Source organism: Manis javanica, chromosome X (genome assembly GCF_040802235.1).
Source record: "Manis javanica isolate MJ-LG chromosome X, MJ_LKY, whole genome shotgun sequence".
NCBI lineage: Eukaryota > Metazoa > Chordata > Mammalia > Pholidota > Manidae > Manis > Manis javanica.
In genome coordinates, this window is record NC_133174.1 from 49125069 (window position 1) to 49136717 (window position 11649).

Genomic DNA, 11649 nt, shown 5'->3' on the forward strand with positions numbered 1-11649 from the left:
ATGGGAGGGTCTCATCACAGTCTTTTCCACTGCCTGCCCCAACCTCTAGTCCTTGCTCTTCTAAATTAGATAGTAGGTTTCTGTTTAGGATTTTTTTGCTTTGTCAGTGCATCACAGAATTTGAGATTGTGATATCCTTCACTGTCGTCCTATCAGCATCCTAGCCTTACTGAAATTCCTTCAGAGTTCTACTGCTCCTATTATATAGGTTTCTCTCAATTTTTGTTTCCCTGTGGTCATTTCTGTTCATTTGTGGGAAGGACAGGAATTGGGGACCTATTCTAATGCTATCATCTTCCAAGAAGTCTGTTAGGAGACTTAGGGGAAAAGCAATTTTCTAAAAATAGAAAGGAGAAGCATGATTTGGCAGACTCAGACTGAAGCCACCCCAAAGAGCAGCTTCATCAGATGGTGTACATGGCTTACCTAGGCTTTAGACACTTTAGTGATGGGTAAAAACCCTTGGTAAAAGCTACTCTGAACCAACAAACTCAAAAGTTGGGTAAGACACTCTCAAATTAGGATGTTTTTGTCCTGACATACAGGGACAGCATTATTCATCAAATGGATATGTATTGAGGCATATAGCTAAAGCTGTATTGAGGTATCTAAGCACAGATTTGGGCTCCCTAAGATAGTACTTTCAAACTACAACTTCAAAACTTTTTGGCTCAGTGTGTAAATTAGCAAACTTAAGGTAATTTCAAGAAAGATTCTATAATTCATTATTTAAAAAAATAGTTGCTGAGCATGAAAGGAAAAAAAAAGATGATTAGCCAGCCCTAGCATGGATTTCACAAGATCATTTTGCCAGACTAATTATGTTCTCTGTTAGAGTGGGATAACAATAATAGCTAATGTGTTCTTGGTTATGTTCAATTTTCATAACCTCATAAAGTACTATTATTATATTTACCAGTTTACAGACAAAGCTAAAAAGAGGTTAAGTAATTTTCTAAGGTCATGCTGTTATTAAGTGACAGAGTCAAAATTTGAACCCAATTCTCAGATTCTGGTGTTCACTTAGTTGTTTCACTATTTTGCTTCCCCCCGAGTCTATTATTAAACTATACTTGTCCATCTATTTACCATAGATAATTTTATAATAAGCTATATACTAACTGGCCTCCTCGGTGTTGTTGAGGAAACACACTAGCTATTAAATGAATACATCTCTGCCTCTATTCACCCTGGAGCAGACTACCTGAAAATGCATATGTGAGAATCAGCTCTGTCACAATCAGTAATTGCAATTTGGAGCTTTGCTTTTGAGTTGTAGCTAATATTTGAAACTGTCCTTCACTACATCTGTCTAAGTGGCCTAGTAAATATAGTATGTCTCCAAATTGGCAATCACATGGGCCACTTGTGCTTCAGCTGCTCTGGAGGATGCCTGCCTTTTTGTTGAGCTGCCTCTCAGAGACCTCAGAAGGCAGTAAACATTGTGTACCTCACAACAGCATTTGACACTTTCTCAAAATGTCCTTGAGAATAAAATGGAATAACATGAACTAGATGATAATGAAAGGACAGTAGATGCTTTAATAGTTTGAATTGACTGTCCAACAATGTGTCAGTGTAGACAGGTTTTCCACCCTAGTTCTGTCCCATTGAAGTTATTTTTTCAATGACTATCATGAAACCATAAAATACTTCACCCATCCTATTGCAAATAGTATAGAATTTCAAGGCAGAATAAATGCACTGGATGTCACTAGCAAGATCCAAAAAATCTTTAGTAGGCTGAAGGAAAGAAAAATAGCTAAACCTAGTAGGATTAAATTGAATAGTATTAGATATGAAGTCCTACACTTGTATCAAAAATTCAGTTACCAAGGGTAAGTGATTATGTGGCTTAAAAATAGCATGCGTGAAGAAGACTCAGTCCTTTTATTTTACTGTAGATTCAACACAAGCCAGCCATGTGAGGTTATTGTGCACACATGTATGTAATTAAATCATAATGACTCCATTTAATAGAAGCATGGTGCCCAGAACAAGAAAGTACTTCACAATGTTTTATTCTGTACTTGATAGTTTATGTTGGGAGATTTGGATCATCTCAGAGTGCCACAATTAAGATGGGCACAAACAACCTGGAAAATAACTAAGATGGTGGTGACTCATTTGTAGACACGGAATGATTATTAAGAGTCAGGAATGCTTTAGTCTAAAGAGAGTTGTGGATATTTTCTTCAAATAATTGAAAGCCTTGTCATACAGAAGAGAGGTAACATTTATTTGGGTAGCTCCAGGAGGCAGATCAATTCAGATGTTATAAGAAGTCAGAATTTGGGCTTACTGTTAGGAACTTTCTAGCAATTAATTGAAGATACTCTCCTCACTGGAGCTGTTTAAATAGAAGCCCATTTGACAGAAATGTTCAAGGATAGTTTTATGCATTAGATAGAACTTGAATTAGAAGCCATCCAAGATTCCTTCCAAATATAATATTCTCCCAATGGACTTTTCTGCTTGTCACTAAACTTTCCAGGCCTGCGATCAAAGTTGTTGTAGAATGAAGTCATGTTATTGGCTTTTTTCCTGCATTCACTAGTTTAGTAAACAGCAACTCAAGTAGACTGCACACCTTTCTTGACATAAAATCTAGGTAAATTCAATATTCATTTTATTTCTTGATGCTACAAGTGGGAAAGGACTCTGACTACAAAGATCTAATACTAAATATCAAAGTGCTGAGAGCTTGGAAAGAGGAAATAGGAGAGGTTGCCTGAGGTCAAAGGACACTGCCTTGAGGGTGAAGTTTACAGGGGTACTCTGACCTCCTGTTTCTCTTGATGATATTTTCCTAAGCTCTGTTATTCACAGCTGGTTAAAATGGTGGGAGGAAGCTGAAACTAATAGTGGAATGTAAGATGTGATGGCAGAGTGTATATATATATATATATATATATATATATATATATATATAAATACTCTGATCCTTTTGGAGTAGAAAAAAAAGTTTGTCCTTTGTTTTACATGACACCTTGAGTTTCATTACAGCAAATAAATTACCTAAAGATTTTGGATCATTTAATAATATGGGTAACTACTGAACCACTGTGTTGTATATTTGAAACCAGTATGATTGTGTATCAATATTGGATACCTCAATAAAAAAAAGATTCTGAATAATTATGCTTTATATTCTTTATAAGTTGCCCTAGAACTCCAGAGGGTCTGGAAAAGAGCATCCTGAAATAGGGGACAGGCTGAAACACATCAATTTCCTTATTTGAGAAATGTAAATTAAATTTAAATATGTGTATAAGCATGTGTGTTTGTGTGTGTAACTTTGCTTTTGTCAACTAAATCAAGGTCTCCTCCATATAATGCTTATACTAATGAACTGTCCTGATTCATTCCTCTTATAGACATTTTCCTTTTCCATGGACCTTGACCTGGGTTAACCACATATCATGTGACCAAAGGTCTTGTCATTGCCTTGCTTCACTTACATCCCTGCTCCTACTTTTGGATGTATTCCTATGTCTAGATGGCTTCAATCCCTTTGGCTTCTTTTAAATAAGCTTTTGATTTTAAAATAGCTTTAGATTTACATAAATTGTAAAGAGAGTTACCATATGCCCTATGCCAATTTTCCCCTATTTTTCACATCTTACATATTATGGTATATTTTTACAATTAATGAAGCAATATTGGTATATTATTGTTAAATTCATACTTTATTCAGATTTCATTAGTTTTTACCTAATGTTCTTTTTCTATTCCAGTATCCCATCCAGGATACCACATTGAATTTAGTTTTCAGGTTTCCTTAAGCTCCTCTTGACTCTGACAGCTTTGACTTTCAATTGTTTCTGATGATCTTGATAAAGTTAAGGAGTACTGGTCAGGTATTTTGTTGAATGTACTTCAGCTGAGATTTATTTGATATATTTCTCTTGATTAAAGTGTATTTATGAATTTGGGGGAGAAAGGTCACAGAGATTGTGCCATTTTCATCACATCGTACCAAGCATGCATATTATCAACATGATTTACCACTGTTGATGTTGACATTGATCACCTAGCTTGAGGTAGTATCAGTTTTATCCACTGTGAAGTCACTCTTTTCCTTCCTTTCAATGCTCTACTCTATGGAGGTAGTTATTATGTGCAGCCCACACTTAGGTGGAGTACATTCTACCTCCTTGATAGTGAAACATCTGCATAATTTATTAGGAATAAATAAGAGATTTATTTAAAAAGAGATTTGTCACTCTCCCATTTATTTAATAATGTATTTATATCAGTATAGACTCGGGTATTTTATACCTTGGATTATGATCCAGTATTACTTTATTTACTTTGTTGCTCAAATTTTTCCAGCTTTGATCATCAGGTGCTCTTTCAGGTTGACTCTGATAAACCTCCATCATTTTTTTTTTAGCATTTCCTTACTTTCTGGCACCACAAGATACTCCAAACTCATTTGTAGATTTCTTGGCTCCCTTCTCCTAGGAGCCTTGGTTCCATTTACTGTAGAATAGTATTAGAAACCAATACCTGGCAGAGAAAGACATACACCAAATGATTTCACTTACTTGTGGAATATAAAAACAAAGCAAGACAGGCAGGCCCGCGGGGCTGCGGCCCTGGGAGCAGCAAAAATAACCCCGGGGGGTGCTTCTCCGTGTCTGGACCCGGGTCAGGGGTTTTGTGTGTGAAGCTTTGTGGAAATTTCAAATGCTATCAGTCACAACTGTATAGTACAGTGGTTCCCCCTAATGCAATAACTGTCAATCATAGACACGGCCTTCCCTTGATAACTCTTCCTTTGCCATCCAGAAAAGAGCACTGTCAATTTGTAGTCAAACCAATTTATCGACAGTTGGTTCATTCCTTCAGGACCTACAAAATGAAGATAAAGGTATCAAAACGGCAGCCATCTTCACAGCAGATGGCAGTGAAATTCCAGTTTCGACCTTGATGGAAATTTTGCAAATGAATGATTTTAAACTTGTTATTAATAAAATAACCTATGATGTACAGTGTCCCAAGAAAGAAAACCTGAGTAGTTAGCATTCAGCTGAGATGGATGACCTGAAATCCTTGGTTCACAGACTGTTTACAACCTTGCATTTAGCAGAGTTTCAGAAGAAGAGAGAGCACCATTTACTGGAGAAAATTGACCATATGAAGACGCAGCTGGAGCCTCTGGAACAGATGAAAGCTAGAATTGAAGCTCGCTCAGAAGCCAAAACCAGTGGACTCCTGTGGGCCAGATTAGTGCTGCTGTCCCTTCAGGTTGGGGCAATGGCCTGGCTCACTTGGTGGGTGTACTCCTGGGATATCATGGAACCAGCTGTATACTTCATTGCATTTGCAAACTCCATGGTCTTTTTTGCATACTTCATAGTTTCTCGACAGAATTATACTTACTCAGCTATTAAGAGTAGGCAGTTTCTTCACTTCTTCCATAAGAAATCAAAGCAACAGCATTTTGATGTGGTGCAATATAATAAGTTAAAAGATCTCGCTAAGGCTACAGAATCCCTGAAATGGTTGCACCACTCTCTTCCTTTGAGAATGTGAGTAGAGGACCTCAATGACAAGAATTAATCTTGTTCTTAAATGTCAGTGAATTTTGCCATTATATGTTGAATTTGCAATTCAGAAAGTCAAACTTTTTGATTCCCAAAGTTCATTTGAATTTGACTGTTCCAATCTGCGTTATTAATTAAAAAAAGTTCTTGCCAAAAAAAAAACCAAACAAACAAGCAAAGCAAGATGGAAGGAACAAAACAGTAGTAGACTCACAGACACTAAGAAGTGACTAGGGGTTACCATGAGGGATGGGTTGGGTGAGTAGGTGGGGATGGTGAGGGGGATAAAGGGATGCAAAAATTCTCAATCTCAATCATAATATAAGTTGGTCATGGGGATAGTTGTACAGCATGGATAATATAGTCAATGAATCTCTAACATCTCTATGCTGATAGATCACAACTGCCTTAGGGTCGGTGGGGATTTAGTAATATGGGTATCTGTTAAACCACTGTGCTGTATCACTCTCCCACCTACCCACCCCAACCCATTCCAGATGATAATCCCTAGTCACTTCTCAGTGTCTATGAGTTTACTGCTGTTTTGGGCCTTCTGTTTTGCTTTGTTTTTGTATTCTGCAAATAAGTGACATCATATGGTATTTGCCTTTCTCTGCCTAGCTTATTTCACTGAGCATCTACCCTGTAGATCCATCCATGTTGTTGCCAATGACAGGAATTTTTTTTCTTTTTGTGTCCAGATATTATTCCACTGGGTATATGTACCACATCTTCTTTATCCATTCATCTATCAATGGGCAGTTAGGTTGCTTCCATTATCTTTCCTATTGTAAAAAATGCAGCTATAAACATAAGAGTGCATGTATCTTTACAAATCAGAGACTTTTTTCTTTGGGCAATTAAAAGTGGAATTGTTTGGTCAAATGGCATTTCTATTTTTAGTTTAACCTCCATATTGCTTTCTGCAGTGGTTGCACCAATTGTCATTCCCACCAACAGTGTAGGATGGTTCCCTTTTCTCCACATCCTTGCCAAAACTTGTTTTTTTCTTGTCTTTTGGGTAGTGGCCATCCTAACTGTTGTGAGTTATTGTGGTTTTAATTTGTATTTCCCTAGTGATTAGCAATGCGGAGCATCTTTTCATGTGCCTACTGGACATCTGTATTTCTTCTTTGGAGAAATGTTTATTCAGCTCCTCCACTATTTTTAATAGGGTTATCTGTTTTATGGGTGTTGAGACATATGAGTTTTTGATATATTTTGAATGATAACCCCTTATCAGATAAATCATTTATGAATATATTCTCCAGTACTGAGATTGCCTTTTTGTTCTCCTAATGGTGTCCTTTGCTCTAAAGAAGCTTTTTAGTTTGATGTAGTCCCACTTGTTCATTTTTTTTATCTTTCCCTTGCCTAAGGAGATGTGTCCAGGAAAAAATTGCTCATACTTATATTCAAGAGATTTTTGGCTATGTTTTCTTCTAAGAGTTTTATGGTTTCATGTCTTACATTCAGGTCTTTGATCCATTTCAAGTTTACTTTTGTATATGGAGTTAGACAATAATCCAATTTCATTTTCTTCCATGCAGCTGTCCAGTTTTGCCAACACCAACTGTTGAAGAGGCTGTCATTTCCCCATTGTATATCCAAGGCTCCTTTACCATATATTAATTGACCATATATGTATGGATTTATATCTGGGTTCTCTATTCTGTTCCATTGATCTATGGTTCTTTTTGTGCCAGCACCATACTGTTTTGATTACTGTAGCTTTGTAGTAGAGCTTGAAGTCAGGGAGTGTAATACCCCCAATTTTGTTTCTCTTTCTCAGGATTGCTTTGGTTATTCAGGGTCTTCTGTGGTTCCATATGAATTTTAGAACTATTTGTTCTAGTTCATTGAAAAATGCTGTTGGCATTTTGATAGGGATTACACTGAACCTGTACATTGCTTTGGGCAGGATGGCCATTTTGACATTAATTCTTCCTATCCATGAGCACTGGATACATTTCCATTTATTTGTGTCTTCCTTAATTTCTCTCACAAGTATCTCATAGTTTTCAGAGTACAGGTCTTTTACTTCCTTGGTTAAGTTTATTCCTAGGTATTTTATTCTTTTTGATGCAATTGTAAATGAAATTGTTTTTCTGATTTCTCTTTCTGCTAGTTTGTTGTTAGTATATAGGAATGACAGATTTCTGCATATTAATTTTGTATTGTGCAACTTTGCTAAATCCAGTTATTAGTTCTAGTTGTTTTTTGGTAGATTCTTTTTGGGTTTCCTATGTATAATATCATGTCATATGCAAATACTGACATTTTCACTTCTTCCTCACCAATTTTGATGCCTTTTATCTCTTTGACTTGTCTAATTACCATTAGGCTAGGACATCCAGTACTATGTTGAATAACAGTGGTGAGAGTGGACATCCTTGTCTTGTTCCTCATATTAGAGGAAAACTTTTCTGCTTCCACCATTAAGTATGATATTGGCTGTGGGTTTGTCATATTTGGCCTTTATTATGTTGAGGTATGTACCTTCTATTCACATTTTGTTGAAAGTTTTTATCATAAATGAGTGTTGAATTTTGTTAAATTCTTTTTCAGCATCTATTAACATCTCAATGTGGTTTTTATCCTTTTAGTTTATATGATGTATGATATTGATTGATTTATGAATATTATACCATCCTTGCATCCCTGGAATAAATCCCACTTGGTCATAATGGATGATCCTTTTGCTGTGTTTTTTAATTTGGATTCCTAATATTCTGTTGAGGATTTTATGCAATTATGTTTTAAAATGTTCTTTATATACTTTTGTAGCTTTATTGTTAGGTATTGAACTATCAAAACAATGTTGATTAATAGTGGGAATAGGAGATAATCTGGTCTTGTTTCTGACTTTATTATAAACTGATTTGAAAGAAGGGATTAAAGATGGTGGCATAAGAGGAGAGACAGAGGCTTCCTCCTAAAATAGTACACAATTAGAAAATATAGTTGCTGCAACTAATCCTGAAAGAGCAACAGGGAAGAGGATGGTGCCAGACTGCATATACCTGGAGAAAAGAGCAGACCTCACAGAACAGGGTAATGTACCAAAGCTGTGACCCAGTGGAACCCAAGCCATTCCCCAACCCCAGCTTACCAGTGGGAGGAAGATAAATGGAACAGGGAGGGAGTGGAAGGCCTGGGACTGCTGAATACCTAGCTCCAGAGATCTGCTCTGGAACACAAATCATGGTTCTTTCATGATACTTGTGTGAATACAGGGTTGGAAAGTTAACAGGCAGAATTCCTGGAGAGACTGAGATTCCAGCCACTTGTGGAAAGCAGGGATCCATATCCAGCTGCTCTGGGACAAAAGCTTATAACTTTGTGCTCAGCCCACTGGTTCAGGCAGTGGAGACAGACATAGCAGCTGGGAAGCAGGAAACAGCTCTTTCTTCCCCCAGGCACCAATACCGCTCCCCTGCGACCCCTGACATTGCTTCAGGGGCTGAACAGCTCCAGAGTAGAGCTTCTGGACACTAGAGGGCGCCATATACAAATATGAAACTCCAAAGGAACCTAGTCCAGAATATAACTCCGGAGAAAGATTTAAATGACATTGACCTTATGACTCTTCCTGTAAGGGAGTTCAAAATAAAAATCAACATGCTAATGGAGGCAGGAAAGATATCCAAGAACTCAGGAATGAATTCAGGTTGGAGATCCAATCGTTGAAGAGCATGATGGCGGGTATTAAAAGCAGGTTGGATAAGGTGGAGGAATAAATAAATGAAATAGAAACTAGAGAAGAGGAATACAAAGAAGCTGAGACACAGAGAGAAAAAAGGATCTCTAAGAATGAAAGAATATTGAGAGAACTGTGTGACCAATCCAAACGGAACAATATTCACATTATAGGGATTCCAGAAGAAGAAGAGAGAGAAAAAGGGATAGAAAGTATCTTTGAGGAGGTAGTTGCTGAAAACTTCCCCAATCTGGGGAAGGAGATAGTCTCTCAGGCCATAGAGATCCACAGATCTCCCAATACAAGGGACCCAAGGAAGACAGCACCAAGACATATTAATAAAATTGGCAATGATCAAGGATAAGGACATACTATTAAAAGCAGCCAGAGAGAGAAAAAAGATCACATACAAAGGAAAGACCATCAGGCTAACATCAGACATCTCAGCAGAAACCTTACAGGACAGAAGGGAGTGGCATGATGTATTTAATGCAATGAAGCAGAAGAGCCTGGAAACAAGATTACTTTACCCAGTGAGATTATCATTTATATTTGAAGAAGGGATTAAATAATTTCCAGATAGGCAAAAGCTGAGAGAATTTGCCTCCCACAAATCATCTCTACAGTCTATTTTGGAGGGACTGTTATAGATGGAAGTGTTCCTAAGGTTTAATATCTGTCACCAGAGGTAATAAAACCAGAGTAAAGAAAATAGAACAGCTAATTACTAAGCAAATGCAAAATTAAAATAACTATCCCCAAAGTAAATCAAGGGATAGACAAAGAATACATAATATGATACCTAATATATAAAGAATGGAGGAGGAAGAAAAAGGAGGAGAAAAAGAAAAGAACCTTTAGATTGTGTTTGTAACCGCATACTAAGTGAGTTAAGTTAGACTCTTAAATAGTAAGGAAATTAACCTTGAACCTTTGGTAACCACAAATCTAAAGCCTGCAATGGCAATAAGTACATACCTATCCATAATCACTCAAACAACAAAGGTATGAAACTAGAAATAAATTATGCAAAGAAAACAAAAAAGCCCACAAACACATGGAGGGTTAATAACATGCTCCTAAATAATCAGTGGATCAGTGTCCAAATAAACAGAGAGATTAAACAATATATGGACACAAATGACAACAATAATTCAACACCATAAAATCTGTGGGATGCACCAAAGGCCATGCTAACAGGCAAATATATTGCAACACAGGCCTACCTCAGGAAGGAAGAACAATCCTATATGAACAGTCTAAACTCACCATTAACAAAACTAGGAAAAGAAGAACAAATGAGGCCCAGAGTCAGTAGAAGGAGGGACATAATAAAGATGAGAACATAAATAAATAAAATCGAGAATAAAACAATAGAAAGAATCAATGAAAGCAAGAGCTGGTTCTTCAAGAAAATAAACAAAATAGATAAAACCTAGCCAGACTTATCAATAAAAAAAGAAAGTCTACACACATAAATAAATCAGAAATGAGAAAGGAAAAATCACTATGGGCACTACAGAAATACAAATTATTATGAGAGAATACTATGAAAAATTACATGTTTTTTTGTCGAATGCTTTTTCAGCATCTATGGAGTTGATCATGTGGTTTTTGTCCTTTTTGTTGATGTGGTGGATGATGTTGCTGAATTTTCGATTGCTGTACCATCCTTGCATCCCTGGCATAAATCTTAGTTGATCATGATGGATGATCTTTTTGATGTATTTTTGAATTTGGTTTGCTAATATTTTGTTGAGTATTTTTGCATCTATGTTCATCAGGGATATTGGTCTGTAATTTTCTTTTTTTGTGGTGTCTTTGCCTGGTTTTGGTATTAGAATGATGCTAGCCTCACAGAATGAGTTTGGAAGTATTCCCTCCTCTTCTATTTTTTTGGAAAACTTTGAGGAGAATGGGTATTAGATCTTTACTAAATGTTTGAAAAAATTCAGCGGTGAAGCCATCTGGTCCAGTGGTTTTGTTCTTAGGTAGGTTTTTGATAACCAGTTCAATTTCTTTGCTGGTAATTGGTCTGTTCAGATTTTCTGTTTCTTCCTTGGTCAGCCTTGGAAGGTTGTACTTTTCTAGAAAGTTGTCAATTTCTTCTAGGTTATCCAGTTTGGTAGCATATAATTTTTCATAGTATTCTCTAATACTTCTTTGTATTTCTGTGGTGTCCATAGTAATTTTTCCTTTCTCACTTCTGATTCTGTTTATGTGTGTAGACTCTCTTTTTTTATTGATAAGTCTGGCCAGGGGTTTATCTATTTTGTTTATTTTCTCAAAGAAGCAGCTCTTGCTTTCATTGATTCTTTCTATTGTTTTATTCTTCTCAATTTTATTTATTTCCCCTCTAATCTTTATTATGTCCCTCCTTCTACTGACTTTGGGCCT

The 11649-nt window shown here is 36.6% G+C and overlaps 1 pseudogene; it reads left to right on the forward strand.

The window, feature by feature from the left end:
- The first annotated feature begins 4543 nt into the window (after nucleotides 1–4543).
- Nucleotides 4544–11428, forward strand: LOC140847348 (calcium uniporter regulatory subunit MCUb, mitochondrial pseudogene; annotated as a pseudogene).
- Nucleotides 11429–11649: the final 221 nt, after the last annotated feature.